At 34.5% G+C, this 14,862-nt stretch overlaps 1 pseudogene across 1 annotated transcript; it reads left to right on the top strand.

The window, feature by feature from the left end:
* The first annotated feature begins 13,172 nt into the window (after positions 1-13,172).
* LOC103086231 (ferritin heavy chain pseudogene) lies at positions 13,173-13,844 on the top strand (annotated as a pseudogene). The gene has a single exon (XR_456943.1). The product of XR_456943.1 is annotated as a ferritin heavy chain pseudogene (transcript).
* The last annotated feature ends 1,018 nt before the right edge of the window (positions 13,845-14,862 follow it).

The raw sequence follows: 14,862 nt of genomic DNA, 5'->3' as shown, positions 1-14,862 counted from the left end.
AACTATCCTTCATCCACAGGAAGATATTTCACTCTTCCAAACAAGGAAGACCAAAGTTTTGAGTCACTGCATCTATCTCTGAGTAATATCAATTTATCTTCCAGTTTATTTTCCACTGAGAAGGATGTAATCACTTTTTTAAAGCAATTATGTTAGCTAACTAATCCCAAAAGATCTGCTTCCTCAGAGCCCTTCTGGCTCAAATATTTTATCAGTCAGTCTTCAATCATGAAAACAAACTACTCAAGAAATACAAATGGAGGTAATTTAGAGAATTTCATTTTCAAAAGTTTGAAGAACCGAAGGAAAAAAAGGGATAGGTGAGGTTAGCAAATAATGAACAATTGCAGGAAGACACTGTTACTCTTAGAGCTGGGGAAGCATAGGGAGAATGGTGTCACTCCAAGCCTGGGATTGTTCTCCCGGTTGAAGCTTCTGCTTGCTGTGTTTGAACTGGTTAAGCAGGAAGCCAGGGGCTCACTCACATTCCCTGTTTTTGCAAATGCTACTACTGCCTTAAGTACTGTTACCACATTCCTGTCGCTGTCTCCACTGTTGCTGTTATTATTGCTTCTCAAGTTTTTTTCACTACCACCATCCCCACTAGCACAGCTGGGACAACCATTGTCAGAGACACTCAGAAACCATAAAAGTATTTTATGAGTTTATGAGCTTCCAATCTCCTGCCACAGTCTTACATTAGCAGAACCTAACAAAAAGCCACTGGAAAGAGAGTCTGTGAAATACAGTTTGTATCATCCCAGGCAGGAATGGTGACTGGTTTAGACAGATTCCTAGGATACTAACAGATATCAGACAGTAGACTACAGAAGAGTGAAGAAAATAGCTTGAGGCAGGCCACATTTTATATGCTGGGTGGATATAAATGTCTAAAATTCAAGGGAAAGTTCTGGGATGGAAATAATTATTTCTCTATAGGTCATATGACAACCCAAAGAATAACCGTAAAAAGAGAAGAAAATTTGTGACAGGACACAATCTGAGGTTACTCTTCAAAATGCATAGCAGCAAGAAGAAAAGTTCTATCAAAGGAGATTCAGAAGGACTGAGAAGAAAACAAATATACTGCTATTGCAAATTTAATAAAAGCAATGTTTCAGAAATCAGGAAGCAATCATGTCAAATGTTGCTGATATTCAGAAAAAATTAGGGCTGAGAACTAACCCATAGTTTGGACAATATGGAGGAATTAGTAACCTTGACTGTAGCTGCTGCTGGCAAATGCTGGGGACAATTAGATGAGATTTAAGGAGAACAGGAGGAGAGGAAGCCATGACTCTGAATATGCACAGTAGTTAAGCAATCTCATTTGAAATGAGAGAAGTGTATTAAAAAAGCGATAAAAGCTGGAGGAGAATGAAGATCAAGGGAAAGCTGTTCTTTTACCTTTATTTTTAAAGTGGGAGATAATACGAAATATTTATCTGCTCATAGGAATGATACAGTGTAGAGAAAAAAATGTTTTAGAAGGCAGAGATGAGAAGACATTTTTTCCAAAATAAATATACAGATGGCCAATAGACACATGAAATAATGCTCAATATCACTAATCATCAGTGAAATGCATATCAAAACCACAATGAGATATCACCTCACACCTGTAGAATGGCTATCATCAAAAAGACAAAAACAAACAAGTGTTGGCAAGGATGTGGAGAAAAGGGAACCTCCTGCACTGTTGGTGGGAATATAAATTAGTGCAGCCACCATGGAGAACAGTATGACGTTTCCTCAGAAAATGAAAAATAAAAACTACCTTACAATACAGCAGTTCCACTCCTGGTATTTATCTGAAGAAAACAAAAACAGTAATTTGCAAAGATATATGCACCCCTTTGTTTGTTTCAATGTTATTTACAAAAGACAAGATATGGAAGCAACCTTAGTGTCCATGGATAGATGGTTAAAAAATATGTGGTAAATATATGCAATAGAAAACTACTCAACTGTATAAAAAGGAATGAAATCCTGCCATCTGTGGCAACATGGATGGATCTTGAAGCTATTAGGCTAAGTGAAATAAGTCAGACATAGATAGAAAAATACTGTATAATTTCATCTATATGCATAATCCAAATAAAAAATGAACAAACAAAAATAAACTAAAAAATACAGAGAACAGATTGGTAATTGCCAGAGGGAAGGGGAATGAGAGGTTGGAAAAATGTTTCAAGTGGGTCAAGAGGTAAACTTCCAGTTATAAAATAAGTAATGGAGATGTAATTTACAAAATGGTGACTATAGTTAAAAACAGTGTATTGCATCTTTGAAAGATGTTAAGAGTTCTTAAAAGTTCTCATCATAAGAAACTTTGTATCTTTGTATGGTGACAGATATTTATTGTGATGATCAATTTGCAGTATATACAGATATCAAATCAAAATGTTGTGCACCTGAAACTAGTATAATGTTACATCAATTATACTTCAATAAAAAATAAAAGATATTTTAAAAAGAGAAAATAAAATTGTAGAAGAAAGATCCTTGATTTAGTGATATGGAATAGAATCCAATACATAGGGAGAAAGGTTTGCCTTGTATAGGAATAATGACATTGTATATATGTAGCAGAAACTAGCTGAAAAAATATATATTTGGTACTGGGAAGATGTAGAAGTTATCTTCTGTTTAACACTTTGTTCTTATTTAAGGGAGAAATGTGAAAGAGAAAAGAATCCCCTGATATTCTGAACCAGCTAACACTAACAGCAAGTATTCAGTGTTATTAGAAGCTGGCCTTGCAGTCACAGTTAGGTCAAGATGTTCTCTTATTGAACATAAGTAATCTCACAGAATAATATTAGAAAAGGTCACACTGGTGGTGGGCATTTTCTATATCCTGATTGTGGTGGAAGTTATACAACTGTATTCAATTACCAAAGTTTAAACTTTACACTTAAAAGAAGTAGATTTTATTGTATGTAAATTATACCTTGATAAAGAAAAAAAAAGTCAGTGAAGTTAAAAAGGAATTGAGTCTTTAGGTATGTGTCTGAGAACATAAATCAAGATAACTACCACTGAGTGTAGGATCAGGTGAGCATTTCAAAACAAAATCAATTCTTACTCCAAAATAATACCTCACCCTCATTCCACTTCAATATAGAGTACTGAGTTGTCTTAGTTGTGCAACTCTAATCTCAGAACTTAGATAAAACTGTATGCATATATATGCAGTAAGGTCCAATTAATGTCAAAAGCATAGTTTCTTGAAAAATCAAAATTTATATTACATGGGTATTTACAATTGAGATTACTAAAAAAATGTGGATGCTAGCTCAAACTTGGATAAACTTCTACTTGTGGTGATGTTACCAAGGAAATGCCACCCCTGGTAGCCATATTGTCAATTTTTTTCAAGTGCCAAGTTTTCCAGAGTAAATTTATTTCTCATACTTACAGTTATCTATAATTATTCTAAACTATTTAAGGACATGTGTGGGTGGGAATATCACTCTAGGACTATGATGAAGTGAGACTAAGACAAAAACAAATACCACCTCATAATCTTGTTCAAGCACAGACAAATTTTGATAACTGTACAAATTATAAAAATACCAAATATCCCTAGAGATTGTTGGCTTCAGGGCACTGACAGAGGAAGATTACTGGTTGAGAAGAAGGTGGATTTTGGAAGTTTAAGGAGATAAAAAATAACCTGCAAAATAGTCACCTAGGAGAATAAGATTATTAATTAACTTCAGTTCTAGAAAGAATAAGTTTTAAATATTGCAGGTAGTGCTCTAAGGATAAGGTAATTGAAATGGAGATTTGGAATGTGTTCCATTTATTATAATGACAAGTTTTAGGGTGTCATATTAGGAGTGTAAGATAGAGGAAAAAATCAATAAAAGTGAAGACAAGGAACCAAATGGACAGGGTGCTGGATGGATTATTCAAACGTAAGGCAATTTTGAAGAATGTTGACCAAGACAGTGATAGAGTAGGTGTCAGTAAAGCAGATACTAAAATTATCCATGAACAAGGAGAACTGACCAGAAAGACTGCACAAAGAGTGATAATAGGGGTACGGTCTGATCATGTGAACTTCAGTGGAGCTGAGAGAGTGTGAGTGTGTGTGTATGTGTGTAGTGTGAGGGGATAGAGGTCTGATAGTCTGAAAACAGCCGTTAAGAGTAAAAAGAATCACCTACTCTAGAGCAGAAAGATTAGCCATCTCAAGGGCATAGTGGAATTAGTGACCTCAGAAGAGAGCCAAGGTCATATTAGAAAAAGAAGTTAAAGGGATGATTCAGAGAAAGTTGAGGATTTAAGACATACCTTGATGACAGTCCAGGAGTTCCAGAGGCACATTGAAAGGATTTGCGGATTGGGAATGAGATGGGATATAAGTCAGATTTGGGGATATGTGAAATAATCAGAGGGTTAGAATCTAATTATTTGAGAATACTAAGACAGAATTCTATCTCTGGTGATGCTAGAAATACGTCATGATTAAACAAGCCCAGATGACCCCTGCAGGGAAGCAGATGACCAGTTCTCACTCAAACAAAAAACCACTTATTGGAACTGGTGTCTCAGAATTTTGGGAGAGTGTGGTAAAAACGTAGGAGAAAGAACAACAAAATTTTGATGTTATAAGGAGCATGCCTCAAATCCCTTTTAGGAGGTAACTATGTACATGAACAAATTATTCAGATTATTTGGCAAAAACGCTAGGAAACTCCTTCCTGCATCAGGAAACTGCTGAAACAAGGGAGATCTGAAAAGATTCAGGGTACAGACACTTTGGTAGACATTTGAAGACAAGAATTTTTTTCTGTAAAAAAATGCACCTTACAGAAAAATGTATTAATACTAATTCACACAATACAAACATAACACCAGGAATTAGAAATACTAAAAATCGACATTGCATAAAACTTCTAAAAATAAATGCCTTATAGTCTATTCAAAAACTGTTTAAACTGATTTTATGTGTACTTCCATTAGATTAGCTTTGAAACTTGAAATAGTGAATATAATAAAGTCATCATCTCAGCACTGGACTTTCCCAAATTCATGTTAAGATTTTTTTTTTTATATTCATAAGTTACAGACAGCTTTTAAAACATTGCCCCTACCAAAAGCATTTCAAGGAAACCAGGATTAAATACTTAAAGCCTGCGTTAATTAAAATAATCCAGGCAGTTTTTACTTTTTTTTTGGCTCCGGACGTGCAGGCTCAGCGGCCATGGCTCACGGGCCCAGCCGCTCCGCGGCATGTGGGATCTTCCCAGACCAGGGCACGAACCCGTGTCCCCTGCATTGGCAGGTGGACTCTCAACCACTGCGCCACCAGGGAAGCCCAGTTTTCACTTTTTAGAACAGAACATTTAGTAATTTCAACAACTATCACAAATTTATTTCCGTTGTGCGTGTGTGTTTATGTGTGGGCACGCATGCGTGAGGGGTATGTGTGCACACACTCACGTGCATGAATGTGAATAATATATGGAGATGATGTCTATTAAAGCCGTAAAACATAGTTTTTCAGCTTAGGATAGCAATTCATACTTCTTTAACGTTACATTTAAGATACACTTCTTAGAAGGTAAGTGCTTCTTCATAGTAGCTGATATACCTTAATAATATTGATACAGAGGAGGGAGGTTACATCGAGGCAGAAACAGATTAAGTGACATGCTTTATAATATTTGAAATGATCACAGTTATCCAGTACCATATGCTTTTTTCCCCCCTCTTCCGCAGTAATTTCCCTTCATTTCTTATATAAAAGTGAACCATGAAGTGACTTCAAGGAACATGTCACCAATTAAATCAATGTGGAATGACACAGCACTATCATGCCCGTAAGTGTTGAAGCACTTCTGGAAATGATTAAAAGGCAGGGCATTCCCTACTGACTATGGAGGTGAGATGTATACTTTGGAGAAGACAGCCCTATTGAGGTGTCAATTATAAAAGTGTTTGAAAATAGCAAATTTTCTTTTTTTTTTTTTTTTTGAGGATATTTCAAATACTTGGCTGTTATATCTGATATGATTTTATCATAGGTCTGTAATTTCCTCTATAAATCTCAAATGAAAAGCTATGAGACAGCATCAGACCAAATTGATATATTTACTATCTGATATGTCTAATGATTTTTAATAAAAATGTATTTTTATTTGAGGAAATTAATTTTATACTCTTAACAACATCAAATGTCAGATGAGCAAAGCTAAAAAAAATCGTTAGCTGCCTTATTGAGATTATTGTTAACCCACTTTAATTATATTTTCTACAAGCTTTTTTCTTTACATTACCTTGTATTTAAAGACCTACTGAGCTTCTCTTGATGGGGCAAGTTAATATTGAGTTACATTTATTTTAAAGTACATTGATAATGTACCCAGAATAAAACTGTTATATTGTTTTATATGTTAAAACTTTTCTTTCTTTTCTTTCAATCAGAAAGAAAAAAACAAAGAAACAACAAAAGACCCCAACTGCAACCATGTGTTCATAAGCAAGTTTCATAAAACTTTAATTCTTGCTATTTGATTAGCTTTGTGGGGACAATTTTGAGAGGAAAAGGAGATTTTGTCTGAATGGGACATATGGTTTACAACCATTTTACTAAAATAAGAGTACTGGGTATGCATTTCAATTTCATAATTGAAATATGCAGCAAAGTTTCAAAAGTTGATTACTCACTATTCAGATATGCTCTAACATTTTATTTTCAGTTGGAACTATTCAACCAATTCCAATGATGTCAAATAGATTCAAGGTGTAAGGGAGAGTCTGTGATTGCATTTTATTCAGCTAGTGAAAGATTAAGATACACATAGGAATTTTAACTGGATAGCTAATACTAAAGTGTATAATTATTTTTTGTATACTTTATTTTAGAATAGTCTCACTTTCCAACAAACAATGAGATACTATATCGGGAATAAAGAAATATGCATTATAACCATAATATACGTCTAGTGGAAGAGTGCTTAAAAAAAAATCCTTACTTGCCAGAGGCATCTGGTAAATTTCTTTTCTAGTCTCACTAACAAATTTATTCCCTGCCATCACTGAACCAGTGTGTGAGTTCCCAGTCCTACAGAAGTAAATGTCAAGAGAGAAAGGACTGCCATTACAATGAGTTCTACACTTTTAGTTAGGGGTTGTCAATCTCCCATTAGTATTTGGGCTTACAGTTCGAAGGGATGAATATCAGACCATGTATTCCAAAACTTTTATTTATTTATTTATTTATTTATTTATTTATTTATTTATTTATTATTTATTTATTTATTTATTGCATTACGTGAGCCTCTCACTGTTGTGGCCTCTCCCGTTGCGGAGCACAGGCTCCGGATGCTCAGGCTCAGCGGCCATGGCTCATGGGCCCAGCCACTCTGCGGCATGTGGGATCTTCCCGGACCGGGCATGAACCCATGTCCCCTGCATCGGCAGGCGGACTCTCAACCACAGCACCACCAAGGGAGCCCACTATCATTTATTTTTAAAAAATGAATAAACTAAAACTCAAGGAAATTCAATGGCAATTAGTCTGATGAGTCTGAAGTGCTTTAAGTTATGTAAAACACTTTGGTACAAGTCAAGAGCATCGTATGCCTCCCTCATCTCAGAATCACTGTTACTAAAGTCCATAACCAGTCCCCACATGGAAGTTAATGACTCAGTATTTACTGTCTTGTAGAAGGCTAGATATTCCCCCCAAATTATACTAACATCTCTTAAGACCTTAAAATTTTTTAATTTAAAAACAAGTTATTAGAAAACATTTTAAATTAGTAATAAATTGGCATGCATATAAGGCTTAAATCTATCAGTGGGAGACAAGTCAAGGGCAAGACAAAGCTGAATACAGTTTATCTCAGGCCTTCTTTGTTACCTGTTGGTGGTCATCTTCCCCTTCCTTTTCCTACCCCACAGATTAGATCTTGTGCACCCAGTATCCTATAGACTTACCATCAATTTTTTTTCAGTCATAGGTATTATCAGGTTAAATTAACCTTACATAAAATTCAAATAACTGAATAAAATGTCTGTAAATTCATTTCATAATATACATGAACTGAAGACATTTGGAATGGAAGATGCAGTATTTTCTAATCTAAGTATACATAAATAAAAGCTGTCATAAGATCTAAGCATCTAAGACAGTACCTGGTAAAGTTACAAAATTTGTAATACAAAAGAAGCAAAGAGTGGGAGAGTATTTTTAAGTCTTCAGCATATGGAGTTAGTTCAAAACTGGAAATGGCATAGAATGATTATGAATTACCATTGGATATGATTCAAAATGTAAGCTAATAATAGGCATGTATTAGTTCACCTGCCTAGAAAATTAACTGAACTATGAAATAAAATGAAGACATTAATGGGACATTTTAATTAGTGATATTATTATGTACACTTAGGACAAATTGTTTGGAGAGGGAACTTGCTTAATTATCCACTGGAGGATTAAGCAGTAGATGATAAAGCTATATGTTATTATTGCCTGAAACATATTTGCATATTTGCCAAATTTAGCACTTTCTCCAATGTTTCAGAGCCTAACCTACATTTTAGATTTTGATTCATGCTCTTTTTTTTTCAATGATTTTAACTATTCAAAGTTTCAAATAAAAATCCTTGGAAATTAAATATATAAAACTTGAAAATTATCATATGTTTTTTTCAAAGCAAAAATATTTAGTTGATCTCATTTTACATCTTTAGTCTAAGAAAAAATTCTCACAAGGTATAGGCCAAATTCTGAACTGCCTTCTCCACCACACATGCTTATCTTTTTAAACACTGTCATCATACCTCTTTAGCAATTAGTAGGATAAAACTCCTTTTAATGTACTATAATTTTAACAAAAATGCTGGTTTTGTAAAATTAAAATGCTAGTAAGGAAGACATTGATGATGCTCATGAGCCTTTTTATGTCAATTATTACCAGGGTTTTACACATTCTAATTCATTAATAAATAGGAAAAGAGGGAAGTCATGTTTTATTACCTACCATTACTCTAATAAAATGAGATTTTCTTTCAATGAGAGTATTCAGGGAAATTGCCAATTTCCATTTTTCCAGAAAATCCATTTTTACAAAGTGACCTTGGTTTTGACCCATTCTGAAAGAAATTTTGCTGTAGGTTTCATATCCATCTTCCTTATGCTTTCCTTATTTAACTCCAGTAGCAGCCATGAATTTAGGTAGAGCTCCTTGCTTCACCTGTCAAATACTCTGAAACTATGATTTATTATTGTTTGAATACATCATCATACATCATCTTTTCAAAGTACTTAACTGCTAATACAATTATCACTGGATTTTATAATGTTCTATTTTACCTGCATAGAGTCAACAAATATTTGTCTGGTACCAGCCACTGTCCTAGTCACTGGCATCTTAATAATTTCTATTCCCTTTGAACACACTGTCTTAATCTATACCTCTAAGGTTTTGTGTTTTTTTTTTCCTCTCTCTCAATTTACCATTAATTTGCACTCTTTGTGAAATTACACCTTCAGCATCTGTACCCTACCCAATTTTCTCATATTACTTCCCATTAGGTTTTCTCATCTGGATTTTTCTGCTCTATTATTATCCTTGGATATCTACTCTAATGGTTCTCATTGAAGCAAATTTGCACCAAAAAAAAAAAAAAACCCTCTTCTTTTACTTATACAGTTCTTAGGACCCCAAAACCAAACCATGGTGATTTTTAAATTTCCACATTTTACAGACAACTTAACTTGAACCAGTTCACTTGGCCATAAGTATCTATTATTTTAACATCAATTTCCCTTGAATTTCCTTGTGGGAAGTACTTATTCCCAATCTCAGTCTTTCTAATTGTAGATGGGTGACCACACCTCTGGATGTTCCTGGCCACAATAAATGATTTAAAGTTGATTATAAAGTTAATTATTTGCTCTGATTCAGACCAAATCAGAGAATCTCAAATCCCAACACCTGGGTTGAAACTATAGGGAATGAAGCACTCTCTTTCATCTAGGTTTGCCTAATCAGTAGAATCAAGCCATTTTGTCTCACCCAGGAGTAACCTCCTTAAAGTGAAGCCAACATGGAGAAAATCAGCACTGAGTTACAGATATACCTCTCATGTAATCTTGAGTACATGAGATAATTTATGCTTGGAAACAGCTCTACTACTGAAATGTTCTGTTATGAAAGCCAGAGATTGCTTTACTTTTTTATTTGATTTTGATTTGGGTTTATATCAGTCATAAACAAGAGTCCTAAGTTACATTATTGACTTTGTAATCCTCCACGCATATTTTTAATAAACTTTCTTTGTTTTTCTCATAAACCTATAACAATCCAGATAAAAAGCAAGCATTCACAGACCCTGACCATTGCTTAGAATTTCTACTAATCATTTATTTTCTTCCCCAAGACTCATTCCTTCCAATAGTTGTCCCATATTCCTCTCCTTGCAGGGTCTCTAATCCCTTCCTGACCTTTTCCTTAGCTAACTATTTCATAAGTCAGTGACAACTGTAACTACCATCTACCACTCCCTTCACATCTGATTGCCTTTGCCTTCTTGTTTTGAATGTTAACAAAAGACTTGGCTCTTGAGCAGCCACCTTGCAGACATGGGAGAAAAGTCAAGGGAATCAGAGATATTGTCTTTGACATCTTTGAAACACTAAACCAATAATAGCAGCCCTCAAACTCCAGCCCTCAAACTTGTTATATAAAAATATACTCATTTATTTAGGTCATTTCTAGTCAAGAATCTGTTACTGTAGCAAAAGCTGTTTACCAATGCAGATGTTTTCCAAATAATGACTGAGAAACATATTTATTTGCTACAACTAATTTAGGAACAATAGGGTGTTTTTCAGACAGCCCATCAGTCAGCAGCCATTAATTGAGCAAATAAACCCACAAACTTTGGCTAAGGTAATCCAGGTGCATTAAAAAAAAAAAAAGAAATGGAAGAATGGTTTTCAAAATATATTCTGTCTTATTGTCATGCATTTATAGTCTGGAGTTACACATTTGGCTGAAAACTAAGGAAATAAAAATAAAATTGTGTGAGAAAAAGGAGGAAAAGGAAAGAAAAAAAGAAATATTGCAACATACAAAAAATATGCGAGGATAAGGTGTGAAATTTTAGCTAGTGAAAGCAAAGGGTCAAATGATAGATGGTAGACAAACTCTGGACACCTATTCAAGATCTATAAGTGTAACTTCACAAAATATTTGCCAGAGCAGTATAGTAATATGAGACAATAATGGACTTTCAATTCTGGAAAACCTTGATTTAAATGCTAGTTTCACCTCCAACCCTATCTCTGCAACCTACAGGTAATTTACTTAAGTTTTCTCTTTCTAATTCTTATCATTTGTAAACTTGTGAAAACAATACTACATCTGGACTAAAATTAGAAAATAAGTCAAATGATCCATATTCATTACATAAATGTTTAGTTTTGCTTCATAGCATTCTTCCAAGTTGATTTATCATATTCTCACTGACTTTCATCTTTATTTTAATTAAAAAAGAACAATAAAAAGGTGGGAGTAGGATTCAATGAAATAAAAAAACAAGCATACCATAAAGAAAATCAACAAAGTCACTTTAGTTATTCTTAAAAGCTAATTTATAAACCAAAAAACAAAATTAATCAAGCAAAAAAGAGAAAACATGCATGAAAACCACTAATTTTATGGGCATTAATAAAAAGGAAAATAAAAATAATTATGATAAACTTTACACCAAATATTTTGTATTTCAGATGAATTTAACAATATTTTAGGAAAACACAATTTACCAAAACTGACAAACAGAATATTACTATATTTAATACATATATCGGAATGTGTACCAAAATTTACTCAATGAGATTACCAGGTCAAGTTGGTGTCACCTACATAACTTCCAGACAGTTAAGGAAGAAATAATACTGATTATACACCAACTACTCAGCAAAGTTGTCTATGTGTACAATATAACTTATATGATATTATAACTTAGTTATATGACAATGATATTACAAAATAAGAAAATTATAAGTTAACCTTTCACATAAACATAGATGTAAAATTTCAAAACAAAATATTAACATATCAAATCTATCTTTACACACCTATCATCTATCTACTTAACTAAAATAAATATATCTCAGCATAATTTGGTTCCAAGAAACACAATACAGAAACATCAAGCAATATAATTCACCATATTAATAAGGTAGAAAAACATACATATGGTATCTATTAAAAAGTGTATATGTAGTTGCAAAAATATCATTTAATATAATTCACAAACATTCAAAGACGCTAAGAAAATTTGGAAGATTTATCTTAATCTCATAAAGAATGTTCACTTAAAAAACAAACAAAGGTCTTCCCTGGTGGCGCAGTGGTTGAGAGTCTGCCTGCCGATTCAGGGGACACGGGTTCATGCCCCGGTTCGGGAAGATCCCACATGCTGTGGAGCGGCTAGGCCCGTGAGCCATGGCAGCTGAGCCTGTGCGTCTGGAGCCTGTGCTCCGCAACGGGAGAGGCCACAACAGTGAGAGGCCTGCATACCACAAAAAAAAAAAAAAAAAAAAAAAAGAGCAAAAACAGATTCAGTAAAGAATAAAGTACTGAAATCTTTCTGAAATCCAGAACAAAAAAGGTATACTCAATAAAACACACCAAGATTGTGTTGGATATATTGTCAGTAAAACAAGGCAAGAAAAAAATAATAATTTGCTGTTTATAAATGACAATTTTGTAAATAAAAATGCTTGGTGTTTACAAATATTTATATGTATGCCTATCTATATACTTATCTTGTTAGCTATCTAGATATATTTATACTTCTATATAACTACAAGTTTTGTATATAAAATATAAAATGATACCATTTAATAGCATACAAAAATAAAATATCAAGCTAAGAAAACATAATGTACAAAACAATGTTTTGTAGTTATTCTAACTTAAGAAGTATTGCAAAGAGAACTAGACAGTCCTCGCAGAGAGTCAACGTAGTTTCCTGCTTCAACAGTGCTTGGACAGAACCCGGCACTCGTCCCCCGCTCTGGCCAGCCACTCAGAGCCAGCCCTGCCACCACCTCACAGTGCCCTCCAACGGCCCCAAGGTCACCGCCGCCATTACAGCGCCATGCAGCCACTGCCACCACTTCACCTCAGCCACCCGCCATGACGACCGCATCCCCCTCGCAGGTGCACCAGAACTACCACCAGGACTCGGAGAACACCATCAACTGCCAGATCAACCTGGAGCTCTACACCTCCTACATCTACCTGTCCATGTTGTACTATTTTGACCTCAATGATGTGGCTTTGAAGAACTTTGCCAAATACTTTCTTCACCAATCTTGTGAGGAGAGGGAACATTCTGAGAAACTGATGAAGCTGCAGAACCAACAGGGTGGCTGAATCTTCCTTCAGGATATCAAGAAACCAGACTGTGATGACTGGAAGAATGGGCTGAATGCAATGGAATGTGCACTACACTTGGAAAAAAGTGTGAATCAGTCACTACTGGGACTGCACAAACTGGCCACTGAGAAAAATGACCCCCATTTGTGTGACTTTATTGAGACTCATTATCTGAATGAGCAGGTGAAATCCATTAAAGTATTGGGTGACCACATAACCAACTTGTGCATGATGGGGCCCCTGAATCGGGCATGGCACAGTATCTCTTTGATAAGCACACCCTGGGAAATAGTGATAATGAGAGCTAAGCCTTAGGCTGGCTTCCAGTAGCCACAGGGGTGACTTCCCTGGTCACCAAGGCAGTGCATGCATGTTTGGGTTACCTTTACCTTTTCTGTAAGTTGTACCAAAACATCTACAAGTCCTTTCCTTAGTACTATTCCTTCAAATAAAGTAATTTGGTACACACACCCAAAAAAAAAAAAAAAAAAAAAAAAAGAGAACTAGATAAATGGAGGGATAGGGAATGTTAATGGATTGAAAGACTCAATATTATAAAGATATTAATTCTGTATAGAGTTGTCTCAGTATAATCAAAATAACATGTTTATAAGAAAGATTCTGACAAGCTGGTTTTAAAGATATGGCAATTCTAAGAATGCTGAGTTTTAGAATACGTTCAAACTTAAGTTGTTAGCAACTTAAAATAGATTGCTATAAAGTAAGTTGTTTTATGAAAGCCTCTTGTTAACCACAAAGCCAAAATCTAGAGAGGACACACAAAAGATGGAGTCTATGAATACCAATTAAGAAAATAATCAAATCACAAAGAAAGAGAAAAAGAAACAGAGGAATTATAAAACAACACAAAACAACAAAATAGCAATAGTAACATACCTATCAATAAACTTCAAGGTAAATGAACTAAATTCTCCAATCAAAAGACTAGACTCGTGTGTTTGCTGCCTACAAGAAATTCACTTCAGATATAAGGACAAACATAGACTGACAGTGAAGGGATAGAAAAGGGTATTCCATACAAACAGAAACCAAAAGAAAGTTGGGGTAGATATACCAGACAAAATAAAGTTTAAGACAAAGACTCTCATAAGAGACAAAGATCATCACGTAATGATAAAGGGGTCAATCAAACAAGAGAATATAATACTGTTTAAGTATTGATGCACTCAGTATAGAAATACCTAGACACACAAAGTATGAACATACGTAAAGGATAAAGTAGACAGCAATACAATAATAGTAAGGGGCTTTTATTCCCCATTAACATCAGTGGATAGAGGACCTATACAGAAAATCAGTAAGGAAACATTGACTTTAAACAATGTGGTAGTACAGGTGGATTTAACAGAAATATATATATATATAAAACATTCTACCAAAATGCAACAGAATACATATTCTACTCAAGCACGTATGAAGTATTCCC

The sequence above is a fragment of the Lipotes vexillifer genome, unplaced genomic scaffold, assembly GCF_000442215.2.
Source record: "Lipotes vexillifer unplaced genomic scaffold, Lipotes_vexillifer_v1.1 scaffold742, whole genome shotgun sequence".
NCBI classification, from domain to species: domain Eukaryota; kingdom Metazoa; phylum Chordata; class Mammalia; order Artiodactyla; family Lipotidae; genus Lipotes; species Lipotes vexillifer.
Note: the sequence above shows the minus strand (reverse complement) of the source record. Positions and strands in the feature narration are given on the sequence as shown.